We start from the raw sequence: 8,365 nt of genomic DNA, 5'->3' as shown, positions 1-8,365 counted from the left end.
AGAACGAATCCGAGTGGTGAAGGAATTTCCTGATGTTTTCCCGATGACATACCTGAATTTCCTCCTCAACGTGAGATAGAATTCAGCATCAAACTAGTACCTGGAACCGGACTGATTTCCATAGCACCATACCGGATGTCACCACTGGAACTTGCGGAATTAAAGAAGCAGTTGGATGAGCTACTTGGAAAGAAATTTATTCGTCCCAGTGCATCACCTTGGGGAGCTCCGGTATTGCTAGTAAAGAAGAAGGATGGTGGAATGAGACTTTGCGTAGATTACCGACAGTTAAATAAAGTCACTATCAAGAACAAGTATCCACTTCCACGGATAGATGATTTGATGGATCAGTTGAAAGGTGCAACTGTGTTCTCGAAGATTGATTTGCGATCGTGCTATCACCAGATTCGAGTGAAAGAGTCAGATATACCGAAGACTGTATTTAGAACTCGATATGGTCACTATGAGTATACGGTTATGTCGTTTGGACTAACTAATGCTCCTGCGATTTTCATGGATTACATGAATCGTATTTTCCATCCGTACCTTGAGCAGTTCGTAGTAGTTTTCATATACGATATTCTCATCTGTTCGTAGACAGAAAGAGAGCATGAAGAGCATCTAAGGACTGTATTGCAGATATTGAGGACTCGGAAGTTATATGCTAAACTATCAAAGTGTGAATTTTGGAAAGAGAATGTGGCATTTTTGGGACATGTTATATCACAGGGAGGAATTGCAGTGGATCCTTCAAAAATTGAAGCAGTAGTACAATGGGAACCACCTACGACCGTTACAGAAGTTTGGATTGTTTTCAGACTTGCTGGATATTACCGGAGGTTCATTAAAGGGTTTTCGCAGATAGCCTTACCTTTGGCTTACCTTACACGAAAGGAAGTTCCATTTGTTTGGATGGCTGACTGTGATAGAAGTTTCAAGATGCTTAAGGAAAAGCTAACAACTACACCTGTATTAGTTCTACCCGACCCGCGGAAACCTTTTGAAGTATACTGTGACGCCTCTCATAAAGGACTTGGGTGTGTGCTGATGCAAGACAAAAATGTGGTGGCTTATGCTTCCCGAAAGCTAAGACCTCATGAACAAAATTATCCGACACATGACTTGGAATTGGCTGCAGTGGTGTTTGCTCTGAAGATCTGGAGGCACTATTTGTATGGCGCTCAACTAGAAGTTTTCTCCGATCACAAAAGTTTATAGTATATCTTTGACCAGAAAGATCTTAATATGCGACAGCGAAGGTGGATGGAGTTCCTGAAGGACTGTGATTTTAAGTTAAGTTATCACCCAGGAAAAGCGAATGTGGTGGCAGATGCCTTGAGCAGGAAGAATTTGAGTATCACTTGGATGATGATAAAGGAAGAGAAGCTACTTGCGAAATTCGAGGACCTTAAGTTGGCTATGACTGAGATGTCAAGTGGAGTCCGTTTGGCGCAGTTACGTATGTCACCAGATTTTAAGATTAAGATTCAGCAAGCACAAGCACAGGACTCAGAAATGATGACAATGCTGAAACGGATGAAAGTCGAGGAACCAGAAGCTGTAAGACAAGATCGTAGCAGTCTCTGGAGTTACAAAAATAGAATTTGTATGCCTAGCTCTGGAGATTTGCGGCAAGGGATTCTTGCAGAAGCACATCAAAGTAGATTTTCTATGCATCCTGGAGTGACAAAGATGTATCAACATTTGAAACGAATGTTCTGGTGGCCGGGCTTAAAAAAAGAGGTAGCTGATTATATCTTAAAATGTTTAACCTGCCAGAAGGTGAAGGTGGAACACCAGAAACCGTCAGGAACCCTGCAACCCCTTAGAAATACCCCGATGGAAATGGGAGCAGATCACTATGAATTTTATCACGATATTGCCAAGAACCTCAACAGAACATGATGCCATTTGGGTGATTATGGACAGGTTGACAAAATTGACGTGTTTCTTTCCGATTCTAGTTGAGTATACTTTAGAAAGGCTGGAATGGATATATATTTAAGAAATCGTACGATTGCATCGGATACCTTAGTTAATTGTTTCAGATCGAGATCCGAGGTTTACTTCCAAATTCTGGGGAGCATTCCAGAAAGCTATAGGTACAGAATTGCACATGAGTACAGCATACCATCCTCAGATAGACGGACAATCAGAGCAGATAATCTAGACGTTAGAAGACATGTTATGATCATGTATGATAGACACCAAAGCAGTTGGGATAAGTATTTGCTGTTGGTCGAATTCGTCTACAACAACAGTTACCAATAAAGTATCGGGATGGCACCATATGAAGCTCTCTACAGAAGAAGATGTCGGACACCATTGTGTTGAAATGACGATGGAGAAGCTAGTGTCTTAGGTCCAGACTTAGTGTAAGAAACTACTGAGAAGACAAAGGAGATTCATCGGAAGATCCAGACAGCACAAAACTGTCAAAAGAGCTATGCTGATAATAGACGTAGACCCTTAGAGTTTAGTGAGGGAGACCATGTCTTTCTTAAAGTAATCCCGACTACTGGAATAGGTAGAGCCCTTAAAACTAAAAAGCTTAACCCTCGATACATAGGACCTTTCCAAATACTTAAAAGAGTCGGTCTAGTAGCTTATCAAGTAGCCCTTCCTCCATACCTATCAAACCTTCATGATGTTTTTCATGTCTCGCAACTTAAGAAATATATTACCGATGAGAGTCACATTTTACAACCAGAGAAAGTACAGTTACGAAATGATTTGACATATCAAGCATCACCAGTTCATATCGTAGAAAGAAGTGATAAGCAGCTAAGAGGCAAAACTGTTCGCTTAGTCAAAGTTGCTTGGGGACAAAGAGGAGAAGAAGAGTACACATGGGAACTGAAAGATAAGTTGAAAGCTGATTACCTATATCTATTCTCAGGTAACTGAAATTTTGAGGACAAAATTTTCTTTAAGGATGGTAGAATGTAACAACCCCAATTTTCGAGTACGCGAGATCTTCTCTGAAAGTACGGATTTATCCGGAGGATCAATAAGGGGAGAACCTCTGATATATTATCAAGTATCTTAATCCTCATTGTCATTACATCTTCTTTAAGCTAGAACTTTCTGAAGCAAGCTCGATGACGCGGTCACGAAGAACCTAGTTTTTGAATCGTATCGGTTAGGAGTTTTGATTCGATTTCTCATAAATAGTCTCAGTTTGATGAACCGGACTAGATTCATGAGAGAAAAGAGATAATAGTATAATATTTTCATTACATTAGTATTAAAATCTTCTTGAATGATATTATAAGGTTACCTGGTTAGTTTTAGTTATAAAAAGAAAATCGGTTTAACCGGGTTCACAATTTACTGGTGCAGCTTAGCACCAGCACTCTCTGATGACTTTAGCAATACTAAGGCCTCATTATACATGTTTTATTCTCATAATAAATATGTTACTAGTGTCATTTATGCTAGTAGCTCAGAAAATAATTTTAAGAGATGTTTTTACAAGTGTTCCGATACATCTAGTTTTAGTAGTTATACACCTAAGATATTTTAATATTATTTTAATCCACCTCCAAGCCAACCAATCACAACTCACCCTACACCCCCAAAACCCTCAAGGCTGGTTCATTTGCTCTTTGTGGCCGAAATTTCCAAGAAGAAAAAGAGAGAAAAGTTCTTAGTTCCAAATCTTCAAAGCTTGATTTCTGCTGAACTAAAACTCAAATTAAAATTCCAATCCGACCAAAATGATCCTCTCTTCTTTCTCTACATGATCATATGACTTATCAAGGCTGGAGTCAAGGTGAGTTCGCTGCACCATCTCCCTTTTGATTCGGTTTCTAGGAAACATGCTTAAAAATGTGTTTTCTTGATGTTCTTCCTAAGGAATCATGCTTAACTTGACTTGAGGGTCAAGAAACGTGACTATCCAGCAAGTCTAAGGTTAGAAATCACTTCCTAACGTGCTGAGGGAGATTTGGTAAGTTGAGGATTTTTGGATTTAAAGTTGTTCTTGATGTGATTTAGGAGGAAAAAGTGCTCAAGGACCACCTAAGGACATAACCGAATTAGGAGCAGCAAAACCAGGTAGGGTTTGACGAATTTAATCTTGATTGATTGTGTTTGAGTTGTGTGATTATGATATGGTTTTTCTGTGCTTGAAATTTATTGTTTGTATGAGTAATTCTTGTTGAAATTTTGGTGAAAATTTGATGAAATTTAATGAAATTCAAGCTATGAATGTGTGTTCTTGTGGCTGCTGGAAAAACAAATGATAGAGCTTAAATTGAGGTTCAATTTATGTTTAAAACATGTACAAAATATGGGGATTTAGTGGCTGGGAATTTATTTTAAATTTTGGTAAAAATCGGTTGTTGAAAAAACTAAAAAACGGGTAAAAACAGAGAAAGAATTTGATGAATTTGCGAAGAACACGAAGAACACTTTGAGTTTGGTGAAGAACATTGAAGAACAACTTTTAAATCTTAAAAAGGGCAAGGAAGTAATATTTTGGTGTTTGAGGGGTTATTTTGTAATTTCTGAAAGTTAGGGTGGTTAAAGTAGAAATATTAAAAGTTACCGGAGTAAAAAGTGAATTTTAAAGGTAAAAAGGTAAAGGTAAGGTAAATTTTGAAAATATATTAATAAAATAATAAATAATAATAAAATATTAAATAATAATATTTAATTAAAAATAATATTTTTATAAAAATAATAAAATAATACAGAGAAGGCAGTTTTCTATAAAAGCTTTAGAAAGACAACTTTAAGTGCAGAATCTCATAGTTACCTTCATAAAACACTTAGGGAGTGGTAATAACATGTTAGTGAGGCAAAGATAAAATAAATATAAAAAGTTGAAGAAAAGATAAAAATCGAAGAAAAAGTCTGTAAAGTTTTAATGACAGAAAAACAGACAGAAATTAGTAAATGAACTAGGGCAACATAGTTAGTCCTTGAGTTGCAACTAGGATTAGGTATTATTTGAAAAGTTAAACTATTTTAGTATAGACTTAATGAACCTATACTTGGGACAAGCTAACTATTCATACCGAAATTTACATAAGCTTTAAATACATACGTTAAGCTGAGAAATCAGAGCAGAGTAGAGAAACACAGAGAACATAGTAACAAGAGTGAAGTAAAGAGATAAACAGAAAAAGAGTAAATGTAGATACAAAGGAGCAGTAATCAGAAAAAAGTAAAGAGATATAGAGAACAGAGTAACCAGAGCAGAGTAAAGAGATACAGAGAATAGAGTAACCATAGCAAAGTAAAGAGATAAAGAGAAAAGAGAACCAGAACAGAGTAAAGAGATATAAAGAGAAGAGTACTATAATAAAGAGATATTTATATATGTTAGTTGCTTGATGCAATCCGAAGCTATATTTATATATATATATATATATTAGTTGCTTGATGCAACCCAGAATATATATATATATATATATATATATATATATATATATATATATATATATATATATATATAGAGCAGAGTATATATATATTTTCCTGCAGTAAGCAGAGGCTGTCTCAAATTAGCGGCTATTATTATATGCGCATTTATTTAGGAACGGAAACTCGTATCTGGGAAATTGGGATTACTCGTGACCGGATAAATGTCGGGATTGCATGCAGCCAACCGACACATGAGCTCATGCCCTGTACTAGGGCTAGACATGCATCATTCTTGTCTGCGCATGATTCTCTGTTGCATTCCTTTTTGTGTGTGATCTATTTTTTTATGTTTGTTTGCTTGTATGCTATTTCTGTTTTACATTTTCTTGTATTCCTTTCTTTGTGTTCTGCTTTCTGTTTTCTCTACTTCCTCATCATATCTTTATCTTCTGTTTACTGCTTCGTTATATGATGTTATTTGTCTGCTAATCGACACCAAATAAATGAACGTAACTAACGTAACTAATAACCCCGACCCTACTAAGAACTCCCCAGTTCTTACCCCTTCTCTCTCCCTTCCCCCTTCAGATGGAAGCATGAGTACCCATCCGTAGTTCACTGATGACTGTTTTCAAAAAGGATTCTGCTCTAGATAGTCTTCTGAGTCTAGGGTGAATCTCGTTCTCTGTTTATATGTATATACTGTGAGACCAGCCAGTGTCTACACCCCGTTTGTACGTGAACTTTAACCTAAATCCTGTGTACGAGACTCCTATTGTGTGGCTACTTGATGAGGTACCAAAGAGATGTCACATGGCGATGTTTGATTGTGCAGAGGAGTAACAGATGATGTTGTACCTTTTGATGACGTTCCACCTGACTTCAGTTTTGAAGACTTAAAACGTATTTTCCCTCGCTTTAGTAGTTTAGAGTGACTAGGTGAGTATAGAGTCTAGGCTAGCCTGGGTGCCAGCTTAGGGACCTCTTGAACAGGTCAAGGCCTGGGATGTATATATATGTATATAGTTAATATCCAGTTATATCTAGGGGTGTTCTAACTAAAAGTCTATACCTAAATAAAGGCTGGATCACTAAATATTATTAACTGCTTGTAATGTATTTATGTGTGGTTGTTTATAACTATTTTATCTATTATTAGTTGTGGAGTGATTATGAGTGATTCTGTTTATTTATCCCAAACGTTTTAAAAAAAAGTATCTCACAAAATAACTACGCTTTTAACAACGAATCAGGCTCATATAATAAATAATAGATAATAATTAGGAAGACAAGTTGGTAGCGCACAGTTTCTAGTATGATCATGACGTACCAGAAATTGGGTCGTTACAATTCCAGCCTTGATAAGTCATATGATCATTTAGAGAAAGAAGAGAGGATCATTTTGGTCTTATTGGAATTTTGATTTGAGTTTCAGTTCAGCAGAAATCAAGCTTTGAAGATTAAAGTGTCATGAAAGTTTCTCTCTTTTTCTCTCTTCTTATTTTTGGCCAAAGGGAGTAAATGACCAGCCTTGGAGTGCCTTGGGGGTGTAAGGAGATTTGTGATTGTTTGGCTTGGAGGTGGGTTAAAATAATATGAAAATATCTCAGGTGTATAACTACTAAAACTAGATGTATCGGAACACTTTTTAAAACATCTCTAAAAATTATTTTTTGAGCTACTAGCATAAATGACACTAGTTACATATTTATTATGACACTAAAACATGTATAATGAGGCCTTATCATTGCTAAAGTCATCAGAGAGTGCTGGTGCTAAGCTGCACCAGTAAACTGTGAACCCGGTTAAACCGATTTTCTGTTTTTAACTAAAACTGACCAGGTAACCTTATAATATCATTCAAGAAGCTTCTAATACTCATATAATGATGATCTTATCCTATTATCTCTCTTTTCTCACGAATCGAGTCCGATTCGTCAAATTGAGACTATTTACGAAAAACCGAATCAAAACTCCTAACCGATACGGTTCAAAAACTAGGTTCTTCATCACTGCGTTATCGAGCTTGCCTCAAAAAGGTCATAGATTAAAGATGACATAATGACAATGAGGGTTGAGATACTTGATGATATATCAGAGGTTCTCTCCTTACTGATCCTCCGGAGTTCTCCGTACTTTCAGAAAAGAACTCGCATACTCGAAAATCAGTGTTGTTACATAAAACTTATTATTCCAATGAATGAGAACCTAATACTAATTTCACCAAACTAATAAGAGGTATAACAAAGATAAGTGACATAAGTTTAATGCAATTGAAAGAAACTCATCCATTAAACTCAACTAAAATCTTCTAACAACTCAAGTACTCTTAATCTCACCTTACTTAACCTACTCTAACATTATTTAATTTTTACATCCATTAAATTAACACAACAAATCCTAATCACATACTTCATTAAACAAATTTAACCACTGATTTAGCGAAAACTCTAACAAAATGCTAAAGTCACAAATTGACATGTAAAAATAAAATAATTTTATCAACAATAAATTTGATTATAATGGTTTAACGTGGTGGTGACACAAACAATAGTGACGGTGACATAAACAGAAACCATGCCAGAGGATGTGGTGGCACAACAACGATAGCGGAATCAACGACGACGTGTAGTGGTGGCTCCATGATGAATCCAAATTTGATGATAATTTTTTGCTTGAATTGAATGGGTTTCATCACATAAAAACACATTTATTCACATAAATATCACACCTTTTTGATTTCCTTCCAAATTGTACCTAAGTGGAAAAACATGCTTTTAGGCTTCAAAAATGCTAATTTTAATTCACTTAAATTTCATTCGATACCTCGATATGTTTGTTAAGTGATTTCAGGTTTAGGAATCAAGAATTGATTGGAAGAAGTGGAAAAGGAAGCACGAAAGAGTGGGAAATCATGAAAAAATAAAGATTGGGATTTCTGTAGGCTCACGTATGCATCCCTGATGCCGCGTACGTGGGAATGCCTATACAT

The sequence above is a fragment of the Arachis stenosperma genome, chromosome 9 (assembly GCF_014773155.1).
Source record: "Arachis stenosperma cultivar V10309 chromosome 9, arast.V10309.gnm1.PFL2, whole genome shotgun sequence".
NCBI classification, from domain to species: Eukaryota; Viridiplantae; Streptophyta; class Magnoliopsida; order Fabales; family Fabaceae; genus Arachis; species Arachis stenosperma.
This window is presented reverse-complemented; position numbering follows the sequence as displayed.